Genomic DNA, 14,456 nt, shown 5'->3' with positions numbered 1-14,456 from the left:
CCATTTCTTTGGAAGATCCCCCTGACGTTAGTTGTCTCATTTTCCATGAGTGATTTTGAAGCCCTGTTTGTGCCACAGTAAAATTTATTGAAATAGAAGAAACACTGGATCATGAGAGATACCACCAGGACCTGCAAACTAATGCTGTATCTCCTTAGACTGCCGGAGAGGTGACCTGGGTCCAAGTCATCTTTCTTTCTCATCACCGCCTGCTGCCATCCTGTTTGCTCCAAGTCTTCACCATTCAGTCAGAAATACAAGACCCTACATGGGTCAGGTAGTCCTCAGAGAAGGAGAGACATAAAGAAAGTGGAGGCCAGCCGTGGTGGCTCACATCTGTAATCCCAGCACTTTGGGAGGCCGAGACGGGTGGATCACCTGAGGTCAGGAGTTCAAGACCAGCTTGGCCAATGTGGTGAAACCCCGTCTCTACTAAAAATACAAACATTAGCCGGGCGTGGTGGCAGTCGCCTGTAATCCCAACTACTTGGGAGCCTGAGGCAAGAGAATCGCTCGAACCCCAGAGGCGGAGGTTGCAGTGAGCGGAGATCGTGCCATTGCACGCTAGCCTGGTGACAAGAGCAAAACTCCGTCTGAAAAAAAAGCAAGAAAGAAAGTGGAATCAAAGGGATGTAAGCGTTCCAGAAATTTAGAAGAGCTGTCAGGTTTCTCAGATGTGTTCCTTGATTTGAGGTAGGTGATCTTAGAAGAGCTGCAACTGAACTCCAACTGGCTCCTTCTTCCCCCATGTCTTAGCAGAAAATGGGCTTCATTTTTATTCTGTTGACAACCCTTTTTTGCATTTGCATCTTTCAGCTTCTTCTAACTTGCGTCTCCTGGGACCTTTCTTTTCATAACTCTATTTTCTTTCATCATCTGTCTTTCCCCTGACTCCTTTTCCCTTTGCTTCAAAATGTGCAAATGGATCCTCTCTTCTCTGGCAGTGATTATCAAAGTGTGGTTTCTCGGTGAAATGTGATCACTTACTTCAAATCTCCTGGGATGATGTGAAAGTTGGGACCCACTTCAGGCCTATGTGTCAATACCTCAGTCTGATATATTCCAGCAACTTTCCCAAAAAACTACTTAGTTTCCAAGGCAGTTTGGCATCTCCTAGAGTGGCACAGCAAATTCCATGATTTTTTTCTAGCCCTGTTCGTTTTGTCTTTTAAAACCTGTCTCCCTCAACATCCACAATGTTAAAAACGTCTAACTTGCCTTCTGTTTCGCTCACTACTTTTTTTTTTTTTTTTCTACTTTCTGCTTCTGTCTTCGTAAGTGTAGGCATGGGAAGAGCTGGGAATCTGGAGTCCTAGTAGGGTTTGATTCCCTAATGTCATTGCTCAGTAGCTGTGTGATCTTGGGCCACCCGTGTATCTTCAGTAGGGCATCTGCTTTGGAGGTTTGCATGGCTTGCAAGTGTCATTTTTAAATTGGGAGCCCAAATATAATTGTTTGTGTGCTAAGAATCTGCCTCTTCCAGTTTGCTGGTGGAAAACTTGGAAATTATTGACTTCGCCAGGGTTGTGGCCTCTGGATGAAAGCTAAAAGGTGAACTGCCTTTTATCCATTCTGCTCCCCCCCACCAACTCAGGGTCCTTTCCTGTAACAAATCGTGGTTAGTTTGGCATGGCAAGTACTGGAAGGGAGAAATTCTCTCCAGTGAGCCAGAAAATGCAACGGGATGTGTTTGTGATTGATAGAGATAAGAGTGCTGATCTACTTTTTCCTCTGCTAGAAAAGTATTTTTCCCTGACAGCTGGAGACGTCAAAGGTCTGAAGCTGTGGATACAGAGAGATGAATGTTCTAATATTAATATTATATTTAAAAATATACCATGTAACATTTAACGTCAACATGTCTAGTTTCCTCTGTCTGGTAACCCCCAGTCGTCCATATGCAAAAAGAGGAATTCCCATCACAGAGGTCGTCACTCCAGGGAGACAGGCAACCATTACGTGTCTGAGTAGCTGAGTAAGCCACACTGTGATAGTTTCTGATAGATGATGTCAAGACCTAAATAGTGGAATCTTCAGGATTTGGAGGTAGGGAGCAAGTCACCTGGATTGATGAGGACTCACTGATGAACTGACCAAATGGGCTTTTTAAGTGTTCTCATGGAAGAGATGGAAGTTTCTTCTTGAGTGAGAGCAATCCCAGAGTCTGATTTCACCTAGTGCGAGGGAAGGGAACATGTTTTGTCCTAAGCCAGGTGTGAAGTGTAGTCATTCATGTTGGGCAACATGAATTCAAGTGGCAGAACTTGCAACTTCTGCAGGGACCCACAGGAAAATGGAGGAGAAGACTCCATGAAATTTCTGGTCCTGGTGTTGTGTGGATGGCCCAGGGCCCTGGCCAGAGAGATTATGCCACTAGGTGAAGTTGTTTCACTTTCGACAACCCTGCTAAGGATTCATTTCACGTATATGCCCCATCTGTGGGCCTTTGATGGTTCTTGTTTCCTGTGTTTGCTATGGATATATTTATGCATTTAAAAATTTTGCATCATTGTAGCTTTTCATTGACAAAATATATTTAATATCCTAGGTTTTTATAGTTTTGTTTAATCAGTTTTGTCCACACTTACATTTATTTTCTGTAACTTTTCTCTTTTTTATTGTCTGTTTTGCTCTATTAAGATGTTGTCTATCTTCTCCTCCTTCTCCTGAGTAGACCTCTCTTCAGTTCACCAAAATCCCTCTCCAGTATGAATCGGGAGGCTTACTATGTGACAACCCCTCAAGGCAATAAGGCTCCAACTAAGGGATTAAGATTGTTTTTTGACACCAAACATTGTGTATCCTCTTAATTTTGAGCTATGTAGCCTGAAATCCATGCTCTGTGATGAAATGGAGGTGGTTTATCTGAGCTTTACTACTCTTAAAAATGAAGATAATGATATCTCAGAGCATAGTAATGAAACTTAAGAAGTGCACATCTAGCATGGGAGCTAAGAAATAGGAGATTCTTAACAAATGTAATATAATCTTATTTCTTCTTTAGTTTCTGTAAAACCCAGGAATGTTAGAAAATGTCTAGGTTGAAAGGAGAAGATCATGAGTTTGGTGTGTTAATTTTGAGGTACCTTTAACCAGTCAAGTGAAGAGATCAAGTAGACAGTTGAATTTAAGGGTATACAGATCAGAGATGTCTGATTGGAGAGTCTGCAATTGAAGAGCTGTTCGTAGAGATGCCAGTTGATGGTATGAAATTGCTTATGGAGTCTTGAGTAACAGGTGGACCTTAGGCCTAGCAGTTGAAGGATTTTCAAGATTTAAAGACATTCAATTGAGAACAAAAGAGCATGCCAGGGACTAGGAGAGAAGGGAAATGTGATGTTGTAGAAGCTATGCCAAGCATAGTTTTTTAAGAAGCAGGGGATAGATTTGTCTTTTTTGGTCATCAAGGAAGATGACTACTCAACAGTGTCTGTTGGCTTTAACTACTTTAGTGGTCACTGTTGACATTTTCAGAGAGTTTTCTTGGTGGAATCATGGAATAGGAACTGACTTTCCATCCCTCAGAGTTGAGTTGGCTTTCATCTGACTTGGCAAAGTATTTATTTTATGTACTTCTAATGTGATTTTTCTCTATGTTTATAACTATAGTTGTTTGCACTTTTCATTCACATAATAAATTATCAGTTTCCTGAAGACAGAGGTCATGCAAAATCCCATGTAAATTATATCTAGTTAAGTATTTAATAGTTTAGTCTTAGAATGATTGGTTCTCATGATGAACAAAACACGTTTCTTGATCTGTTCATGTATTCATTCATTCACTGAACAGTTTTTTATTTACCAATTCCATACAAATAGCAAGTACTATTTTAGGTTATGTGAATATAGTGGTGAACATAAGATACTCCCTTTTCTGCAAACTTTCATTGTGGGTGGAGACAGATCAGAAAGAATGAATACAAATGCTGAGGGCATTCAATGTCTTCACTTATTTGTTCCTCACAGCAATAGCATGATGTAGATGTTATTCCTAGTCCTATTTCATTGAGAAGATGGAGGCATCAAGATATTCAGTAACTTGCCAGGGTTATTAGTTCATTGGGAGCAGGGATGAGGAATTCAAACCCAGGTGGTTTGACTCTCAGATCCATGTTGCTAATCATCTGACTACACTGCAAAGTGTTTGGCATGGGGAAAATCATTATTCTTATTATTAATATAGTTAATAGTAACTATTTCTCAAGGGAGCTGAGGAATCACTCTAATTCAGATGAGAAAACAGATATTCATACAGCTAGGTATTGGCAGAACTGAAATTTGGAAGCCACATTTCCAGGTTCCCCCTCCAATGTTTTCTCCTCATCCAGTACCTCTTCTTTAAGGAAGGCAGTATGGAAAAGGGAAAAGAAGCTGGAAGAATGAAGGAATGGGCAAGGAGAAGGAAGGGTGTGTAGAGGAGATATAGGAAAAAATTAAACCTGTTGGATTTGGGGTTTTTGATGCTAATGAACTGTGGTTTTTAAAGCTTTTTTGCCCCTTATATTCGCAAGAGTAGATATCCTTGAAATGGTATCTTTATGCAAAATCGTGTTTTATTTCATCTATGACCAAAAAATAATTCAGCAGCTAGGAAACCCTAGCTCCTTAAAAGTAAAAGACTGTATTCTGGGAAAGAACATTGTTACTGGAATTTATACTGTGATGACACTGGTTGGTAGACACACTAGAAGCTTTGAGGAGTGTGTGTATGTCTTTGTGTGTCTGTGTTTGTATATGTTTGTATGTTAGTATGATATATATAGAAGTATATATTTATTTTATAAAATATTGGTAGTATTTAATTTACTTTGTGTATTGTCTTTAGGGGAGAGGGCATTGAAATATTTTTCTGGGTTAGAAAAGTGTTTGTATTTACATGCAAGGCTGCTCTAATATCAAGCACCATATTTAAACATCACAAATATACACTAAGCAAGGGACAGATGCACAAGGAATTTAAGCAGAGTTTTTCTAAATGGCAGATAGAGGGGAACAGATGCCTATGGGCAGCAAAGGATGAAATGAGGTACCAAGAATTTTAAAAGGGAGATGGAAATACAAATGTAGAATGCAGTTGCTCTCAAGGATGTTTAAGCCTAGAGGGGGTGCTTGCCCAAAGTTCACTCTTTTTTTGGGCGTTGACTTAAATTTGGTTCTCTCTTTACCTGTCTTCCCCAAAGAAGTAGATGATACTAATCATTCCAAAGTGGAACAGATTTTCTTTCGAACCTCAGTTTTGGATGATCTGTGACTGCATCTCTTTCTTCTGCCTCCCTAAGGTCTTGTCCTTTTATAGGACTGCCAGGATATGACATTTCACAATCATGTCAGTTCTCACTTATTTATTATTTATACCCCATATCCTTCCAAAAGGGTTTTTAGGTAGCCTACCAATAAAACATATATATGAAAATATGTGTGTGTGTGTGTGTGTGTGTGTGTGTGTGTGTGTATGTTTTGTTTTTTTTCCCCCTTGGTGTGTGTTTTAGGATGGACATGTCCCTTCTTTAAAGTCTGCTCAAAAATGGGTTGTATTCATCTCAGAACTATTCTGTGTAGTCTTGATGTGGAAAAGGAAACAAATCTCCAAGAATAAAGTAGAGCACTAGGCATTTCCCATCTTCCTGTAGAGTGATAGTTTAAACAGCAGGGGCACTGAGCAGAGCGATTCAGCAACCCAGCAAAGCTGAGCTGTAGCACCTGATCATTATCCTTCAGGTTTAAGATTTACCTGTTGTGCTCATTGTAACAAAAGAAGTGAAATCTCTGTAATTATATTGGAAGGGGGAGGAGATCGTGTTTTAGTTCCTTTGATCTTGAGCTAGAATAGGCTCTGCTTTTGGAAATTTAATTTGAAAGAGCCCAACGTACACATCTGCTTTTTGTACTGCAATTTCTGTTGAGCTTGAAAATAGAAATTTATTAATGCAAATGTGTAGAGTCTGTTTCGTGAAGAAAAGATATACACATTCAGAACACAAGGTGATCCTTTCCCACATAGCTATGGAAGACGTTAATATGTTTTCTGTTTTTTGTTTTTGTTTTTTTTTTCTTGACTTCAGATATGAGGTTCCTTGCTAACAAGGACTAAGCATAAAATTATAGGATCCACGGGGAACGGAAAGATTCATTCAATACTTAGAAGTTTCCAAAGGACAAATTCATTGGTGAAGAGATGGGGGAAGCATCCTGAATGCTCAAAAGAAAAGAAAAGCCAAAAACAAGTGCATCATCAAACCATTTTGAGAACATGTTTGAATTGATGGTAGGGCCCATGCTAAGAGACAAAGCTTCCATTTCAACGAATCCAGTCTGCCTAGTGTTCTGTAAAATTGCCTTTGCCTGTATATGGAATGGCATGCAGATTTTAGGTAGGACACTTTCTTACCCAACTTAGCCTGTACTCTATTTCAATTTTTCTACCATTTACATGAAGCTTCACATAAATGACAACTTGACTTAATCCTTAAAGTGGCTGGATTGTGTGGTCTATTTTGATTAAACTTTTTCTTGTTCTTAGTGTAAATTTTCAGTAATTCCTAAAACGTCATGAGCATTTTGGAACATAAATCCTTTAAGCTATTTTGCGGCCATATAGTTGTTCTTTGGAGGGTTTGAGTGCTTTCCTAACCTCCTTCTCATCTCCAAATAGGCAAAATAAATTCTAAATTGTCGAGAGGATTCAATCACTCTTCGAATGAGCAGGCATCTCCTAAAGCTGCAGAAAGTGTCCATATTCAGTATTTTGAGTAAATAGAGCTGATCGTTTTATAATATTTGTACTGTATCAAAAGATCTCAAAAACTGTTATAAATTACCTAGACTTAAGAAAGAAGACATGATTAAATAATTCATTGGATCAATAAAACCAATCTATTTTTTTCTGATGTGGTATGATGAGGTTTTTTTTCCAAATGGAGTAGGTGGGCCTCAGTGCTGTATATTGTCATTCTGATTCTGTTGGTTACTGTCTTTCTCCGCTCCCCCCTCAGTTGTTGTTTGGTATTTTTGTGCTTTGTGTTTGTTTTGTTTTAAAGAAAGGAAAGCTGAAAGCCATAGAAAGTTAGGCTGTGAGTTAGGAATTCTGAGTTTAAAGCAGGAAGCCTGTCCCTAACTTTGTGTTTAAGTTGGTGTTTCAGTTATGTTGCCAGTGTAAGCTTGTGACCCTTGCAAATGTACAGTTTCATTTGGGTTCAGTGATTCCTGGATGAGTTTGTGACATAGGATGCCAAAGGCTGTGGAATTTATTTAAGACACAAAATCTTGAGACAGAGCTGGTTCCTTGGAAGCTTGTGGGTAACTAGAGTCTCATTTTAACTAATTTGGAGGGGGCTAAGAAAAGTCTTCCTACCCACTTCCAATTAATTAATTTCTAACATTTCCGTCTAATCATGACTTTGTCGAGTGACACACATCTTGTTTCCTCACAGGCAAGAAACTCACAAACAAAATTTCTATTTCTAATGGCAGACAGTTGGGGTGCCGCAGCCAAGCAGTCACCCTTAAAAATTAATGAGCATAATGATGGTTAGAGAAGCGATTCTGATGGTGGTTGGGGAGGGAGGGTCCATGGGGATGGCAGAAGGAGGAAGACTGGACTCCTCATAAGTGACAATGATGTGAGCCCCTGTCCTCATCTCCCCTCCCATCCCCCCTTCCTCCCAGTCACCACCCCTTCCATCCTCCTCTCTTTACAGGAGCCAAAGCAGATAGAAAGACAGGGCGATTATGAAGATGTCAGTTGGAGTGTAGGCAGGCGAGAGGGGCGCAGTGCCCCAGATGAGGTCCGGGGGGAGCTGAGGAGGGTCACTCATGGACGACTGTGTGTGTGTGTCTGACAGACTGTGAAATGGTGCGTTGTTGCACGGCTGCGCTGCACCTGGGCCCTTCATCTGTGATTGATTGGTTTGGTCATGTGTAATGGTCCCATCTGCTCTGTGTTGTTTTTCTTTTTTTACTTATAAACACCGTTCCCAGAGGCTGAGAGAGGATGAGCTATGTTTTGTCATCTTCACTTACACTTTAGCTCAAAAAAGTGGTCAAGTAGGTAAGCTCTAAAGTCTATCCAAGTAATGTAGGAGGAAAGTACAGTTTTTCCCCTTTGCTTGATTTTGTGTGTGTGTGTGTGTGTGTGTGTGTGTGTGCACGCGCGTGCCTCTCCTCCGCACGCGTGTGTGCGTGGAGTTTCAATGCTGCCTGTTAATATCTGAATAGTTCGTGAACCACAAAAGACCAAAATATCACAGAAATGATTTGCACAACTCTGTGTATTGTGACTCTTACTGCAGTGAGGAGTTTTTTTTGTAACGGAGCCAATACTTAATTAAAACCGCTGACATCATGGTGTTATAATTAAGCGTGGCATTAATTAAGCTGGAATAATGATTTTTTTTTATTAAGAACTGCTTCTATTGTATAAGACTGTTATCGGCTAAAAACAAAATAATTTTAAGGCAAAAATAAATTTGCTTTAACCTAGCTCTTTTCAACTTCCCCCAAAGTCCGGCCTCAGGACTGTCATCATCAGGGCTCTGAGTCTGTGTGTGCGTGTGTGTGCATGCGCGCGTGTGTGTGTGTGTTTGGTGGTGTTGGGATGGGGGAGAGTGGAAGTGAAATTTGTTTTTTTTCCACCCAAAAATGCTGATCCGCTCCTGGCATTCTGATGGCTAATTATGCATCGGAGAGCTTCGACAGCTGCATTCATCATCATAAAATGTAATAATTAATGACATTCCAACAAAGAAAAATATGCAAATGAGGACTCATTAGCATTTTCATATTCAGCTTTGATAATGCTTTTGCTGACAAGGTTGTAATTAATGAAAATTCATGTCGCAGTCAGGAGATTGGATCGGTTTCATTCCGCTCACAATTCCCAAATGCTTGCATTATGGAAAATCGGCGGCTCTGCCAACTTTTCAGGGAAGAAAAAAACACACACACACACTAAAAGCACCAGATGCAAATTAATGGTAGGGAGTCTTTAACTCTTTAAACCACCCCCCTAAATTTCCATCATAGGAAACATGTGATGAGTGTTAGCCTAAGAACTAGATTCTCTCTCTTTTTTTTTAATAATAGGAAAGTACTTTTATTTGTGACCCAAGTATGAGAATTTCTGGCAAACTTTTTTTTAATATTAAAAAAAAACCCAAACCCTCCACCTTTTCCCTTCTTTCTTTTTCCCTTTCAAGACTATTTAAATGTACATAGTAAAACATGTTAGGACAGCCAAGCCCCAGCATGTTGTGTTCTGTCCTCTGGCTGGCAGATTCACGCCACAACAGTTTATTCATCCACATGCTTTTTGGCGACTCTTCGTCACGTATTTGGGCTTAGATCTTCTGGTGCCTCCCTCGGCGTGCTACCCATAAGGTCGAAAGAAAAGCAAGTATTCGATTTCTCTATTCAGGGTGGGTTTTTTTTTTTGGATGATAGTGCGTTTTTGTGTGTGTGTGTGTGTGCTTTTCTTTTAATCTGTTCCCTTTGTGGTTTAGTGTCAGAGTTTGAGAATGTGCCCATAATTCTCTCACTCAACACTTCTGGTTTACTGTTGTTCTTCAAATGTAATTTTAGGAGACACTCTACAATCAAAATGGAAACCCAGAAACCCCACACTAGAGATATCGACAAATATTTAACACAGAGAGCTATTAATTTAGGAAAGCATCTGTGTGTTGCTTTCAAAATGTGGAACTTTAGGTTGGCAAATAAACACTTGATACCAACCTGGTACCATGTTTGACAGACAAGCCTGAAGTTAAACTGAAAGTTCTATCTGGCCCTCAAGGTTAGAAAGAAAAACTTAAACAGAGTTCTGACTTCATTTTCTGTTTGATATTTAGGTTAAAAAATGATGATTATTAAAACGGGTCTTTTTGCTGAGGCAGGTGTTTTAGTAAAAGGTTTGTATAATGATTAAGAAAAATGGAAAATAGAAGTGTATTCTTTACAAATTATAACGTTTATAGGCATTTTCACTCTCAGATGAATAAAATGACTTCTGGGAGTTCCTAAGATTTAGTTTCCTGTTTATTTAAAGTTAAATTGTAATTCCCAAAGTTGCTAGCCCAGCATAAATAAAAGATTATAAATACGCCTTGTTAAGGGAAGAGAGAAACTTTGATATCGGGGCTTTATTTTTTAGAGTATTTCGGTAAAACAGAAAGAATCATCAGTTATGTAATGAAAAATTTAAAATAAATCTCGTTTCCCTTTTATGTGATTAAGAATGACTAGGTTTTCACTTCTTATTAAACTCTTGGAGCTCCAAGAAACAGAATTTTATTTCAATCCCTTGCTTCTTCCAACTTTTATTTTGTCACAGTTTCTACATGAACATGTGTGTGTGTACACAGGCATGTGTGTAAATGTGTGTGTGTCCATGTCTGAAAATTATGGTGGCTCTGTCCTCTCTCCTGTAAAATCTATTGTGGTGAAATAGCAGGCAAAAGAGGGTTTTACTTTTTTTTTTCCTTTTAGTTTATTTCTTTTTTGTGTGTGGGCAAACTGCCCATCCAGATGGTAGAATTTCACCTGTAAGCAGTCTGAAACGATAGGTTAATTCTGACATTTTATAGAGCTTTTTTATTTTCTTTTCACACAGTACAACTAAGTGCAGAATAACTGCTGAAGATAATGTCTCTCTTTTTTTTTTCTTTTAAAGCGCTTCGTGCTGTGATTGGTTCTTTTTCCCCTCAAATCTGAATTTGGGGCTCATTTAAAATCTGTGGCTTTAGGCATTTTGCTGTTATTGTCAAAACCACATCTGATGAAATCATTGACCAACTTCTAATATGTGTAAATGAGGAAGTGATGGCAGAAGTGAAAAAGCAGGTTAGTCGCCGAGAAGCAGATCCTTGTAATTTTATAATGCTGAATGTTCCACTTTGATAAATTCGCTGTTAGTTTTCTCCTCCCACCAAATTCAAGTTATGAGTTGTATACCAACTCATAACTTCCCAAGTAATGCCTGGCGTGGTATTAGCCACCAGAATCCTGGGACTTGCTTTTATTGTCAGTGTGGTTAGCCCTGGTGGCTTATGTGACGGAGTAAACTGGAGAAAAACTTCAGGGTGATTCGTTGTCCTGTGATCAGGGAATCCCATTATTTCCAAAAGCAGGTTTAGAAGATGTTTTTGGAGTAGTGTGTGGAAGGGAAAGGGAGTATTGGAGATTGTTTTTACACATAATAATTGCAGTGATGCTGTGTTGACAAGTTAGTTTTGAATGTGCCACCTTCTTGTTTTTATTTCTAGAAAACCTTCATTTTCATGAATTATTTCTTGAGCTGATGATAAAGATGACTTTAGAGACATCTTCTGCACTGGCGTATTCCTTTAGGGGAACATTTTTGAAAGTGTTGTCCTTTATTGTACCTGTAAGGCTTTTTGGGACCTTTGTCATGGCATTGTTTGTTGCTTTTCCATTTCCTGTTTTGCACATGTTAATTCTTGTGGGCATTTTCTTTTTAAAGTGATGGGATTTTCACTGTCCAGCAGCAAACCACATTTACTGGAGTTATTGAACTCTGAAATAGGAAACCTGTGGGTGACCAGTTTTACCTTCCCTAGAAGATACTGCTTCAGTCAATGAGAATTACAACCCCATGACTGAGAATTTTAAAGGAGGGGTTCCACTAAGACACCCAGAGGTTGTGTTTCAGGTATTGCAACAAAATCAACATTTGTTTGTGGGCAGGGAAGCCAGTGTTCCTGCCAGTATTCCCGTTCAGTCGCTTCTCATATTTCCCTTGCAAACTTTCCCATTGGTTGGGGTCTGTGGAGAGATTTCAGTGGCTGGCTGGTGGAAATGTTTGGGAGAACATTTGCGTATCAAAGCAACCTAAATATTTGCAAAAATGTTTGCTTGAGAAAAAAGAATCCACTTAGGATTAGGAAGTAACTGCTTAAACATTTTTAAAGCATTTGTGATTTCCCTAAGTATATTACTCATGAGCCACTGCCTAACCTGAATTTCAGGGGTCGCTCTGGAATCTATATCTTTAAAAACTCTATAAGATAATAAAGGTTTTGCTTTATGATTAAGATCTGTATCCATATATTCAAATGAAAAAACACTTGACAAGACAAAATATATTTTAAGAATTGTTTATCATTTAGTGAACCTGCAAAACAAAAAATGTAAAGAAAGGGCCTCATGAAATGGTTGGATGTTGAATAGCTCTAACATCATTCTTACCCTCTACTATAGGTTTCTTGTTGATAAAACCCAATTGTATTGCTATGATATGACATTCCTTCTGTTGGATTCCATAAGCTTTCTTACCGTGGTAATGATTTGAATGTCAGATCTTACTTTTTTTTTTTTTCTTGCAAAAGAGTTTAGGCATTTTCTGTCCACGTTATTAAAGTTTTAACCACATTTTACTGATGGTTTGGAAACAGTATGTGTAAAACTCAGTGTAGGCCAAATTTTCCAATTTGTTAACAAGGTAGGAGTTGAGCATTGACAATTACTGTACTTAAAAGCCCCTCGGATCAGGTGTTATTTGACCGTCTGGACATTTTAATTAGTAATAAAAGTGTGGACCTGGATACACAGAAATAGGATCTACAGTACACAATGGCCCAATGCACTCTGTTGGTGCTGAGGTGTATGTGGCTACATTTTATAAACGTGTATGTATGTTTGTGTGTGGGCAAGTGTAATTATGTGCCAGGTGTGTCCTTTTTCAAACTGGGCACTAACACACACCAAAACATTTGACTACTTTTCTTAGATAAAAAGTAAAAATGTGTAGTCTGTGAACTTACATGTAAGTAAAACTGCATCTTTTTAATGGCCCTGCTTCCTCACGTATGGCATGATAAAATATAATGCCGACATTTAGGTAGGCCTGGGCAAAAGATGGGACTCTTCTCTTTCATAGCTGTGTACTCTAAGGCAAATAAATTAACCACCAACTATCCCTTTTTTCTCACATCCAGAATGAAAGTATAAATGATAATTGTTATATCTACCTAACAGGATTATGAGGAAGCTCATTTGAGCATGTATGTTGAAAAGCACTTAATAAAATATAAGGCATCATAACAGTTCTTAACAATTGATTGTTGATACAGGATGCAAACGACCAATTCATATCCCACATACCGTCTTTTATAATTCAGTAAATCATCTCATATTTAAAAATAAGGGAGATGCAACTATAACATTACATTAGATTAACAAATGATAACTTTAAGACCACCAGAAAAAAATGTGTTCATAAGTTTCAACATAAAGCAAAATGACTCATTCTTATAAAGTATATACAGGCTCATTGAAACAATGTTATCCTTAATTAAGGCAGAAGCGGGTGCATTTGAGGGAAATAGTGACCCTCTGGAGAAATAGAGAGTGAAAATAGTTTAGGGAAATGAGTCTTAACATTTTCTCTTTTGGAAAAATGCGTGCATGTTTCTCTTAATCATTATGAATTTCATGTTTGCAAACCAGTGTGAATTCCTTAACGATAATCATTATTGTTTAGAATCTACCTATTACTACACACACACACACACACACACACACACACACACACAGATACACATATACACAAAAATTTGCTCAAGAAAATCATCCTCAGGAAGTAAAGGAGTTGATAAAATTACCTTTGGAGCAGATGAGTTTGGATACTTCTACTGAATGCTGTTTCAGTTTTTATTATAGGTGCAGATCTCCCCTGAGAATTCTTTGGGAGAAATAAAACATTTGTTTTAATTTAAAAGAAGAGTAACATGCTGTAGCGTAATATTAACTATTTCAATGATTTTATCAATTTTATCTTCCCCTGCCTTAATGTAATAAATGCATATCTTGATTCAGTACCAATCTTTACATTACATTGTCCCTAATGACAAATATTATTTTAGGCAACTTAGTTTTAATCATCAGAGTGTCTTAGGGAGCTTATAAAACTTGTCTCTGGGACATGGTATTAGCAGGATGTACAGAGTTCCTTTTTGGTGCCATGCTAGGAGGAGATAAATTCAACAGAATCAGTCCAGTCCATTCATTCATTTGATAGATAATAAGTAAACCACAGAAGAAACAGGAATATGTCAGTTCTTTTAAGATTTTTTAGACTTAATATTGAAAACTGGTTTCACTTAATGTTCTATCAGTTTCATTTAAATGCCCCAATCCAATGATCACTTTCATTTACATATCCTAATCTAGTGAGCAGATAGGGCTTACATAGTATTTGTCTTGAAGACATTTAAAAAATGCAGCTACAGGTCCTCTTCTTTGAAACTCCATTTGGTAAAAATGGCCATGTCTACCTTCACCTATAGATAGATTTAAGGGCTCACAGTAATGGGATGAGAAAAGAAATTGTGATGCTTCTTGAAAAATGGTCTCATCAAAGGAATTCAGTTGAAAATGTGGGGGACTGCATTTAAACTTTGATAAAACAAAATAAGTAATTCAAAGTAAAGTCTGTAGCCAAA

The 14,456-nt window shown here is 38.3% G+C and overlaps 1 protein-coding gene across 14 annotated transcripts in view; it reads left to right on the top strand.

Moving 5' to 3' along the window:
• The window catches only part of TCF4 (transcription factor 4), a 371,585-nt gene that overhangs the window by 159,658 nt on the left and 197,471 nt on the right, over positions 1-14,456 (top strand). For 2 of the 14 annotated variants that reach the window (XM_017850146.1, XM_017850141.1), the window contains exon 1: positions 9,078-9,387. The exons of 9 other annotated variants lie outside the window; for them this stretch is intronic. The gene's annotated coding sequence lies outside the window, so the exon portion shown is untranslated. Of the gene's footprint in view, positions 1-9,052; positions 9,414-14,456 lie in introns of those variants that run through there. 3 more of the 14 variants (XM_017850140.1, XM_017850142.1, XM_017850144.1) reach the window with 3 other exon arrangements.

Source organism: Rhinopithecus bieti, unplaced genomic scaffold (assembly GCF_001698545.2).
Source record: "Rhinopithecus bieti isolate Rb0 unplaced genomic scaffold, ASM169854v2 scaffold_33303, whole genome shotgun sequence".
Taxonomy (NCBI): domain Eukaryota; kingdom Metazoa; phylum Chordata; class Mammalia; order Primates; family Cercopithecidae; genus Rhinopithecus; species Rhinopithecus bieti.
The sequence above is the reverse complement of the archived record's forward strand: the minus strand, read 5'-3'. Positions and strand labels throughout refer to the sequence as shown.